The sequence below is a fragment of the Chionomys nivalis genome, chromosome 11 (genome assembly GCF_950005125.1).
Source record: "Chionomys nivalis chromosome 11, mChiNiv1.1, whole genome shotgun sequence".
Lineage (NCBI taxonomy): Eukaryota > Metazoa > Chordata > Mammalia > Rodentia > Cricetidae > Chionomys > Chionomys nivalis.
Window position 1 is genome coordinate 29550151 of NC_080096.1, and position 11056 is coordinate 29561206.

Below are 11056 nucleotides of genomic sequence, written 5' to 3' on the forward strand. Positions count from 1 at the left end.
TCCTCCAGGGTTCTAAGGAGCAGTTTCTTCAATAAACAATGAAGAATTTTATGTGTTTATATATACATATATATGATTATATATATGAGATTAAATATGTATGTATATATGAATGGCTTGCCACAACACAGGAAAAGATGCTCCCAGCATGTGATAAAGGCACTGAATATGTGAAGAAATCATTCTAAACAGGAAAAAGATAAGCAAGTCTGGTGGCATAGGCCTTTTGTTCAGAGACTGAGGCAGGAGGATTGTACGGTCATGGCCTGTTTTAGCTGCAGAGTGGGCTCAAGACCGGAGAATGGGGATAGAACTTAGTTCTATGCATGAGACCCTTGGTTCCATTCTCAGTACCAGAAAAGGAGAGAAAGGAGTGCACATAGGCAAACACACACACACACACACACACCTGCATGGGCACTTTAAGGAGATAACCAAATTACTAGCATATCCATACGAAGAAATGTCCAGTCTTACTGGAAGAGGCAGGGAAATGTCTGTGAATCCAAAGCTAGTCCTTTCTACATAGTTCCACATAAGCCAGGACTACATAGTGAGACCCTGTTTCAAATACATGTATCTGTGCATACATGCATGCATGTGTGCATGCATGTGCCTGAATGACTAAGCAAGAGAACAGCTCCAAGTGTGAGAAAGAGTGTGGAGCAAGCAAAACAGGTGGGAATGTAAACTGATCCAGTTCTTGGAAGAATGCTTTAGATTACTAATAGGCAGCAATTCTGTCCCTTGGGTATATACATAGAAACACCTATTCTGAACATTAGAAGCATAAAAATGCCCAGGAGAGCATTGTTCATAATCTCCCCAAACTATAGGCAATCTAAATGTCCATCAACAGAAAAACGAATAACTAAATCATGGTACATCCATGCAGTAATCACTGGGGAAACGGAAATGATCTCACTGGAGCATGGTTCCATGTAACTACACGAAGGGAGCTCACAAGCTTAATGCTGAACACATTTCCCACCGTGTCATCTAAAGTGTGTTGCACCCCTAGATATGCGCCTCCTAAGAATGATGCTCTGTGCAAATCCAAGGTCATCTCATACCACCTGAAGTAAGCCTGTTCTCAGTTGCTGCAAGTTATTCCAAAAAGATCTATTTGTTTTGAGACCAGGTCTTGCTATGAATCCCAGGCTGGCCTTGAAGTCCGCCTGCTTCAGCCTCCTGAGTGTTGTGTGCAAATCAAGGATGTGCCAGCATAGCACAGGGTTGCTTCTCCTTGAAACCAGGACTCAACCCTGAGTCTATGAACTGAATTTTGTTATGATACCTGCTTTGTTTTTTGTTTGTTTTTAGTTTGGAATTGTGGCTCTAACTTTTCCCTCTAGTACATTGGTTTTTGTTTGTTTGTTTTGTTTTGTTTTGTTTTTGAAGGGCTCAGCTAATTTTTGGTAGGAATTTCAATTTTTTTTTTAAAAAAATTTAGCTGGGCATGATGGTGCACACATTTAATACCATTTTGGAGACAGAGGCAGATGGAATCTCTGAGTTCGAGGCCAGTCTGGTCTACAGAATGAGTTTCAGGTTAGCCATGGCTATACAGAGAAACCCTGTCTCAAAAATCCCAAAAAATTACATTTATTTTTTATTATTTTGTGTGCATGAGTGTTTTTTTTTTCATACATGTACATTAGTGCACCGAATGCTTGCCTGGTGTGTGAGGAGGTGGTGACCTCCATGTGAGTGCTAGGAATCGAACCCTGGGTCCTCTGAAAGACTAACAAGTGCTCCTAACCACTAAGTCAATTTTCCAACCCTGAATTTCAATTTTTTAAAAACTGTTTGAGAAACTGGAAGTTGGGCTGGTGAGATGGTTCAGTGAGCTAAGGCACTTGCACAAGCCTGGGGACCGGAGTTCAACCCACAGGACCCATGTGGTAGAAAACCAGGATCTACTCCTGTGAGCTGTCCTCTGACCTCCACATGTATGCCGCGGGCCTGTGTACGCCAACACACAAACACACACATGCGAGCCACACGAAACAAACGAGGGAAAAAAAGAAACTGGAAGTTAAGTCCAGTAACTGGGCTTATTTTTTAAATATAATTTTGTTTATTTTACTGTATGGGTGCGTTGTCTGCATGCATGTCTGTGCATTATATGTGGTACCATGGAGACCAAAAGAGGACATTGGATCCCCTGGGACTGAGTTAAAAGTAGTAGTTAAAGACATAAATAAGATGGGTGCTGGGAATCAAATCTGGGTCCTTGGAAGTCTAGCAATTTCTCCAGCTCCAGCTGGGAAGTTTTAAAAATATATATTATTATTACAGCATTTATCCCTTCCCTTTCCTCCCTCCAAATGGGCATATTTTAATAGACAAGGCTCAATATATTTTTGGCTTACCCTGAAAGCTGAGATGACAGACATTGTTTTATATATATGGAAAAAGATATCAAAGAAAAACATGGGCCTTTAATCCCAGCACTTGGGAGGCAGAGACACGAATCTCTGTGAGTTCAAGACCAGCCTGGTCTACAAGAGCTAGTTCCAGGACAGGCTCCAAAACCACAGAGAAACCCTGTCTCGAAAAACAAAAAAACAAAAAAACAAAAAAAAAAAAAAAAAAAGAAAAACATGGGCATTCCTTCTGTAACCTGCCACTGGTAGGAACCCAAAGACGTTTTGTTTACTAAAATTTTGAATCCCACTAAGTGCTTAGCAAGGCCATAGCCCTGGGTTTGATCTAGCCACTACCCCTAGAAGGGCAAGAATGATGTTCCCAAAAGTTCATCTTCCACCAGGCATGGTAGCAAAGACCTCTAATCTCAGTAGCAAGAAGGAGAGTGTAAGGACAGCCTGGGCTACGTGGTAAGATGGTTTAAAAGAAAGAACATAAAAAGGAAAGGAAGAGGGATAGTTCCGTTGATAAAGTGTTTTCCTAGCATGCATGGAGCCCTGGGTTCAATCCCTGCACTGCATAAGCTGTCATGGGAGTGTACACCTATAATCCAGCACTGTGATCAAGAAGTGGGGAGGGAGGATCATCTTGGCTACTTATTGTTTGAGGCCGTTCTAGGCTATGTGAGACCCAGTCCAAAAACCAGGTACTAGACTCTTTAAACACCATTTAGTAGCCATCCCTATAGATCAAGAACGCTGCTGAAGTGCTGGCAAGGCCCTCAGTGGTTGAGGGCACTGGCTCTTGTAGAGGGCCCATGCTCAGTTCCCAGCATCCACAAGGTGACTTCAAACCATAACTCCATTTCCAGAGGATTCAACCCCCTCTTCTGGCTTCCGTATGCCTGCACATGCACATTAAATTCAAAAAATTAATGCTGATGAAATTTATTTCCTATTTTCAGTGGAGTTGTGAAATTCCCAATAGTTGCCTTTAACAGTGATCATCCGCCTGAAACCCGCAGCAATCAGAATGGATACTTAGATTTTTGGAGCTAGAGAATTGGGAATGGGGTCCCAAGTAAATGGCAGATTACTCAAGTCCTCCTTCATCCATGCAGCTAAAATCTCCCCAATCTTGGGGACAGACATTACAGAGATAGACGTGAAGCCTTGCCTCCTGCTGCTGGACCTGAACTGGTGGGCAGCTTCCCGGCATACTCAATAAGGCGAGGCTGCCGTCCTGAGAGGGGACTTAAAGTGCTGCTGCTGTGCAGGTGCATCTCACTCCTGGCCGGAGCCAAAGGGAATTAACTGTACCAGGTGGATTCTTGCCTAAGCTGTTGCCGATTTCTGGATGTATGTAATTCCCTTGTCCAGTTATCTGGTGAGACAGTTTGGAGCCGGGTAATGAAAACTTTGCCCCAGGAAAGCCTCTCCTAACAGGACCTTTAGCCTCCCTGAAAGATCCTCAAGTTATTGATTGAGTGGCGTCTAGATGGTATCTTCAGATCTTTTCCCTCAGGCAGTCTGAGTCACCAGAGAGGGTTGTTCAGATATGCCTATGGAGTTTAGACCAAATAGGACATTCTCTTTGTGTATGCTTTCATTTATCCTTATCCGGCCCTATCCTCCATGTTCAGCACAGAACTGGTCCTCCTCTGTGCCTGGTGCCCATTAGTTCTGAGTCCCCTCTGAGACGATGTCTCCAGACTCTGGGAAAGACACCAGGAGGACTGCAGGGCACAGGGATGCCAGGACCCAGCTGCTTCAACAATGTCTCCCCCTCGTGAGAATTCCGCTCTTAGCATCACTTTCACTACCATTCTCGGTGCAAGCCAGGCAATCCATTTATCGGAATCCTTCCGGCTCTTCTCGATGCTTGCTTAGGGAGCCAACCTTTTCAGGACTAGAGTCTCTTTAGCACCTATCTCTCTGTTTGCCAGTCCCCAAAATGTTACTTTTCTCCTTTCCCATTCAACTCGTCCTAGATTTATGTCTATGAATAAACCGCTGTCTGAAGGAGATGAAGAGGGAGATGATCCTCATGGGCTGGTGAGCACTATTCCTTGGAAGAGACAGGGTTCCCAACAAAACTGTGCAGTCTTCAAGGGGTAGAAGGATGGTCTATAATCTGAGCGGAAACTAGGCATGCCTGAAATCTCAGAACTTCAGAGTCTGAGGCAGGAGGGTTGCTGTGAGTGTGAGTCAGTGTAGACTCAATGGCAAGATCTTGTCTCAAAAATAAGTAAAACTGGACCAAGCGAATTCACTGGAAGCAGAAGCTCAGAACCAGTGTAACTGTGACTCTGAAGGATGATGTTAGCCGTTATGAACTTCTCCTTTCAACTGTTAACTGAAATATGTCCTGTGTCCAGCAAAATACAAATTGTTCCATGGTTAGCTTGGTGAATTGTCTTTCCAAGGTGTGCTATCTCTCTCAGGTCCATTAAATACGAGATTTTAAGGACACTATTGTTTGGGGCAGGGTAGTGTGGGCTGGTGGGACACGATAGCTCACTTCACAGGAGAGGGTGACTCCCAGCTCATTGTTCACACGTTCAGGGTTATCTCAGAAGCAGACCCTGAGACAAAGAAGCCGCTTATTTGTGAAGCTCAGGAAACACCATAGGAAGCGGAGGAAACAAGCCAAGGAAAGGAAGACAGTGAGTATAGGGTTATTATTCTTAGGTCACTGCTGTGTGTGCGACACTATCAGATGCTTCCATTCCTCTTCCTTTTCTTTTTGCTTTCTTTCTTTGAGACCATCTTACCATGTAGCCCAGGCTGTCCTTAAACTCTCTGGGTCACTGCTGGGATTATAGGCCTTTGCTCCCATGCCTGGCAGAAGACGAACTTCTGGTCACAACATTCTTTTCCTTCTAGTGGTAGTAGCTAGACCAAACCTAGCGCTACGGCCTTGCTAAGAAGGGACTATACAAATTTTAGTTTGGGGTTTTTTGTTTTGTTTTCGAGACAAGGTTTCTTTGTAGCTTTTGAGCCTGTCCTGGAACAGCTCTTGTAGTCCAGGCTGGCCTCGAACTCACAGAAATCCACCTGCCTCTGCCTCCCGAGTGCTGGGATTAAAGGCGTGTGCCACCACTACCCAGCCAAAGTTTAGTTTTTATTTTAAAAAGTTTTTGTGTGTGAGTATTTTGCCTGCATGTTTGTCCACCTAACCTCTGGGACGCTCATTAGTCCCAGTATTACACATTTTCAAACAGATCACTTAATTTAAAAGTCGGACTATTGCCTGGGTAGTGGTGGCGCACGCCTTTAATCCCAGCACTCGGGAGGCAGAGACAGGAGGATCTCTGTGAATTTGAGGCCAGCCTGGTCCACAGAGCTAGTGCTAGGACAGGCTCCAAAGCTACACAGAGAAACCCTGTCTCAAAAAAAACAAAATGAAAAAAAACCAAAAACGTGGGACTATTTCAACTTTATTATTTTTAGATTAATTTTTAAGTGTACTTTTTAGCATTAAAAATTTTAAATAATTTTTAACATGATAGAAATTCTTCATATAGACATTTAAATATTCTTTCCTGTATTATGTCCAACAATATGCAGTTAAGAATCAGGGAGGTGAGCAGGCCGCACAATGACTTGCACCTTGCGGTAGGGCGTGCACTACATCAGAACATCTGTGAAACCAGCTTCTACCTGCGGAATCCCTCCTAAAACTGAGAAGCAATTCCAGTCTCCTCATTGAAAAAAGATTATTATAGATATATCAATTGATTATTGTAGATATGTCAATTGATTGGGTTTACTGGCAGTTGTTTTGATAAAAAGCTGAATGTCTTGGCTACAACGCCCTCATTATTTTATGGTATGATGCTTTCCTACTTATAGGAGTGAAATTGTTCTCTGTTGAATACATTTACTAAAATGAAAAAGGGAGCTGAAACATCTTTCAGTTTTAGTTCCTGGTTCAAACAGCATCGTGAGGTCATGGCTTGTTTTCAGAGAATGCTATATTTATTTTGTTTGATTTGTACATATTAACAACAAGTATCTATTTTCCCTTAATATGTATATTTTTATGTAAGTATGAACATGTGGTCATATATATAAAGTTCCGATATGTCTGTGTGCATGTGTGTCCATATGCATTTTCCCTGATGTAGATTTTTGTGTGTATATGTGAACAGTGAGATAATTTTAAGCTGAGTCACATGAAATTGCCCTTTTGTATGTCAAAACTGATCAAGTATCAGGAACTTCATACAGTTTAACACTTTTTTAATTTTGGTCCAAACCGGTTCCAAACATGTAATTCTCCTGTCTCAGCCTCCTTAATGCTGGGATTACAGATATACACCAGTACACATGGCTCAAATAACCATTTGTTTCCCTACAGGTTATTTTTTCTTTTATTTATTTTATTTTATTTTTTTGAGAAAGGATTTTAGCCCAGGTTTGCCTCAAACCTGCTTTGTAGCCAGGCCCTCCTGCCTCCACCTTCCAAATGGTATAGATCAGTTTTCTCATTAAAAAGTTTAAATGAGGGGCTGGAGAGATGGCTCAGAGGTTAAGAGCACTGGCTGCTCTTCCAGAGGTCCTGAGTTCGATTCCCAGCAACCACATGGTGGCTCCCAACCATCTGTACTGAAATCTGGTGCCCTTCTCTGGTGTGCGGGAATACATTGAGGCAGAATGTTGTATACATAATAAATAAATCTTTAAAAAAAAAGTTTAAATGAAATCTACTCTTAAAATTGCATGATATTGTCAGGTCAGGTATGTGATATAGTCCCAGCAACAGGAGGCAGAGGCAAGAGGATTGCCTCATGTTCAAGGTCAGCCTGGTCTACAAGAGTGAAATCCTGTCTTTTTTTTTTTTTTTTTTTTTCGAGACAGGGTTTCTCTGTGGCTTTGGAGCATGTCCTGGAACTCGTTCTGTAGACCAGGCTGGTCTCAAACTCACAGAGATCTGCCTGTCTTTAAAAACCAATGCGTGTGTGTGTTGGGGGGGGGACAGATAGACAGACAAACACACACACATACACACTCACACATGGCGGTGGCGGGGGCAGTTTAAAAACGACTTTGCAAAGCGGCCGGCGCACACTTCTATCAGGGATGTGCAGTTCTCTGACTCCTACTTAGGACAGTTTGGGTACGGTCAACTGTCATTTGTTGCTTGTCCTTTTGACTTTCCCTCCCGTGTCACGTCTAATCATATCTTTTGCCCATTTTCCCCACTGACTTTTTTCTTTCCCTTTCCTTCCAACCCTTTTACATAGTTGAAGGTGAAGTGCACAAATAAATAAAAATTAATATTTTAATCAACTAACTGAAAGTTTCTGCACTCAGCAAGGAGACTTTTTACATATTCGGGGCTATTTCCACCAGCTCTGGTCTCCGGGCACTCAGTCAGTCACCTTTCCCTCCCCTCCCCCAGACTTCAAAGATCTGCGCCCAGGGGTGGGTAGGTGGGTGGGTGGAGCTGCCCGGGGGCAGCTGGACCTGGTCCCTGGTATCAGCAACTATTCATCAGTGACTGGCGATGCAGATGATAGAGCTGGGTTGCTTCTGAGGATTAACTTCTCAGAATCACAGCTTTAAACTGTCTTTCATGAATTAGAAGGGACTGCAACCCACGCTTTCACCCTAACCTTTTGTTAACACAGGAGAGGTCTAATAAAAACGTTAGCTGGCTCATTTCTAGAAATAATGTTTTAAGACTAAATATATGATTTTAGATTGTTATGGTAGAATAAACTAGTACTACAGATGTCAAAATTTAACAATGAATTTTGGACCATAAATTCCATCACATGTCATATGACCTGCCTCCCAACAATGTGGATATAGTTAACACTAATGGACTGAATGAGTTTTTTTTTTTTTTTTTTTTTTTTTTTTGAGACAGGGTTTCTCTGTGGTTTTGGAGCCTGTCCTGGAACTAGCTCTTGTAGACCAGGCTGGTCTCGAACTCACAGAGATCCGCCTGCCTCTGCCTCCCAAGTGCTGGGATTAAAGGCGTGCGCCACCACCGCCCGGCCCTCTGAATGAGTTATTAAGAGAGTGTTTTGATCTGAGGATAGGGCTCAGTCAGTATAGAGTTTAAGTGCAAGCATATGGTCACGAGATAGATTCCCCAGAGTACATGTAAAAAAGCGAGGCACAGCCCGAAATAGTAGCACAGGCCTTTAATCCCAGCACTTGGGAGGCAGAGGCAGGTGGGTCTCTGAGTTCGAGGTCAGCCTGGTCTGTATATGAAATCTCAGGCCAGCAGGGGCTTCACAGTAAGACCCCGTCTCAAACAAACAAAACAAAACCCAAGTGGTGCCCTATGCTTGTTATTTCAATGGCTGCAGGAGGCTGAGATGGACCAGTTTCTGGGCTCATCGGAGAACCTGTCCTAAGAAAAAAGGTGGATGAAACTTGAGGAATGACACCTTTGGCTGACCGCTGACCTCAACGTACACACGCACAGGCATGGATTCACACCATGGTGTTATAGTTTAGCTGAAAAACAGACCTTCACTCATTACCATGTCTGCTGTCACCTAAAAACGATTTGCCATTATCATTTACTTGATTTATTGCATCCTTGCATCTGCCAGAGGTTATACCACGTTGAGTGTAAGTCCAGCTGTGCTAAAACAGAAGTTTAGGCCTGCAAAGATGGGCCAGAGAGTACAGGCCACTTACTGCCAAACCTGGCGACCTGAGCTTGATTCCCAGGACTCACGTGTTTAAAGGAAAGAACCAATTCCTACAAGCTATCCTCTGACTTCCATATGCATGCTGTGGCTGCATAGGTGTGTGTGTGTGTGTGTGTGTTGTGTGTGTGTTGGCATCCCATGTTTTTACCATGGTTTGCCCCTAACCATCCTGAAGCCTTGCATCTGACTACACATGCTCCCATCTCGGACTTGGTTCTCTACTAGGACAGTCTTGCTTTCTTTGTTGTTGGTTTGCTCTGTTTTTTAAGACGGGATTTTTTTGTCTAGCCCTGGCTGTCCTGGAACTTGTTCTATAGCCACACTGGTCTTGAACTCAGAGATCCTCCTGCTTCTGCCTCCTGAGTGCTGGGCTTAAATGCAGAGGATGCTTACTGCTTGGCTAAGACAGTCTTTCTATAGACAGCCATGTCCTCCTGACTTCTTACAGGTCTCTGTTCAAAGAGCATCACGTCAGAGGGCACTTCCTTTGCTGCCTTCACTGAAACAGTCCCATCGCATATAACTCTTCTCAATACATTAACAATTGGATATCTTTTTTTTTTTTTTTTTGGTTTTTCGAGACAGGGTTTCTTCTGTGGTTTTGGAGCCTGTCCTGGAACTAGCTCTTGTAGACCAGGCTGGTCTCGAACTCACAGAGATCCGCCTGCCTCTGCCTCCCAAGTGCTGGGATTAAAGGCGTGCGCCACCACCGCCCGGCTCAATTGGATATCTTTTATCATCCGTTCTCCTCATTACTAGTTTGAAGTTGCATATTCCTGTTCTTTCAGTGGTTACCTGAGTTACAGCATGTATTGAAAATCCTTATTAGGTTATCCACACACACACACATGCACACACACAAATATCAATGAGCGTTCAAAAAAATTTTAAGAGTTTCCAGGTATCTGCCAAAATAATCCAAGCTATGATTTATTTCTTTAAGGAAACATTAGTTTTTAGTGCCCCTCCTGGGTCCCGGGAGATTGAAGTAAGAGCCTCAGACTGGCCCTAATGCCACATGAAATCACACCCACAGCTTGGTTATCTGTAAGTGTGCACTAGATACTGTAACTGAAAACTTGCAACATTATAACGCTGTCTGCTAAAGAAGACATGTACTTACTTTTACCTGTAACATGACTGTAGAGACAACCCCCCCCCCCCATGGAATAAAAATAACTCTCACACGTGAACAATCAGTCTCTGTGGGAAACCAATGCCTTGCGATGATGTCTTAAGCGAGCATTTGGAGCCTGCCTCTAAAGACCCAGGTAGTCGGACCAGGAGATAACTAGTGCTGTCCTACAGCCCACCTAAAGGCAAGATAGAAGCCAGCTGGTCCCTTGGGCATGGACATCGCCGGGCACAAAGTGGCCCATGAGATAAAACTAAAACTGGTTTTACTGGTTCCAGAGGCCTTCCACCCCCCCTCAGCGGTGCCACCCCTTCCCCAGGAGCACTGGATGTGACTGTATAGCGGTGTGTTTAATAAACTCTATTGCCGATTTCTGGCTTTTTTTCTTCTTTTTTTCTTTTTTGCAAATTCATTAACAGCCCAAGTGCCTCTGTCTTCAACTCCTCAGACAGAGATGACTTTGAACCAAGATCACAGCGCAAGACAGGCACATTTTTGCAGCTCGGAAATTTCTCCCACGTTGTTCCCCTTCAATAGCACCACCCCCGCCGGGCCCCCAACCACCACCACCTTAGGGACAGCCAGTCCTTTGAGGTCCTAGTCAGTTAAAGACACTCCTATATCCATCCCAACTCGTTGTCCTCTTCCACCCTCCTTTTCTGAGTGCAAAACCAAAGTTCTCTTTTCCAGCTAGCTGGGCAAAAACCGCTTCCAACTTAAATTAACTTTCTGGATGTTGCCGTCCCAGCTTTCGCTCTGGTAAGCCTCTCCTTTCTCACCATCTCTGAGATATCTTCGAATGGGTTCAGTTTTGTTCTCTCCAATGTCCTACGTTGACTGAGCCTTTAGAGAGGAGTTAAAAATAAGGCACCGAC